The sequence below is a fragment of the Arachis duranensis genome, chromosome 6 (assembly GCF_000817695.3).
Source record: "Arachis duranensis cultivar V14167 chromosome 6, aradu.V14167.gnm2.J7QH, whole genome shotgun sequence".
Taxonomy (NCBI): Eukaryota; Viridiplantae; Streptophyta; class Magnoliopsida; order Fabales; family Fabaceae; genus Arachis; species Arachis duranensis.
The window spans coordinates 4,501,352-4,501,953 of NC_029777.3; positions in this window are offsets into that span (position 1 = coordinate 4,501,352).

Below are 602 nucleotides of genomic sequence, written 5' to 3' on the forward strand. Positions count from 1 at the left end.
GGGGTCCCATTTTGGTGCGATTAGGTGGTAAAATGGGAACTTATATCGCACACCCAAATATTCTTAAATGGGAAATATTTGGCTGCTGGCCAAAAGCTAATTGTATAGGAGAGAATTGATGATAACTCGTTGGCCTCAAACGAATAAGTGCTGCGGCATGTAAAATAGCATGCCCCCAAACCGAGGTTAGGAGATTTGTTCTCATAAGCAAGGGTCTAGCAATTAATTGGAGGCGCTTAATAAGTGATTCTGCTAACCCATTTTGTGTGTGAACATAAGCTACTGGATGTTCAACACTTATTCCATTAGCCATACAATAAGCATCAAAAGCTTGGGAAGTAAATTCACCAACATTATCAAGACGAATTGCTTTAATTGGATTTTCTGGAAATTGTGCTTTTAATCGAATAATTTGAGCCAGTAATCTCGCAAACGCCAGGTTGCGAGAAGATAATAAGCACACATGTAACCATCTCGAAGATGCGTCATGAGGACCATAAAATATCTAAAAGATCCACATGGTGGATGAATAGGTCCACATATATCACCTTGAATCCTTTCTAGGAATTCAGGGGACTCAAATCCAACATTTACTGGTGATG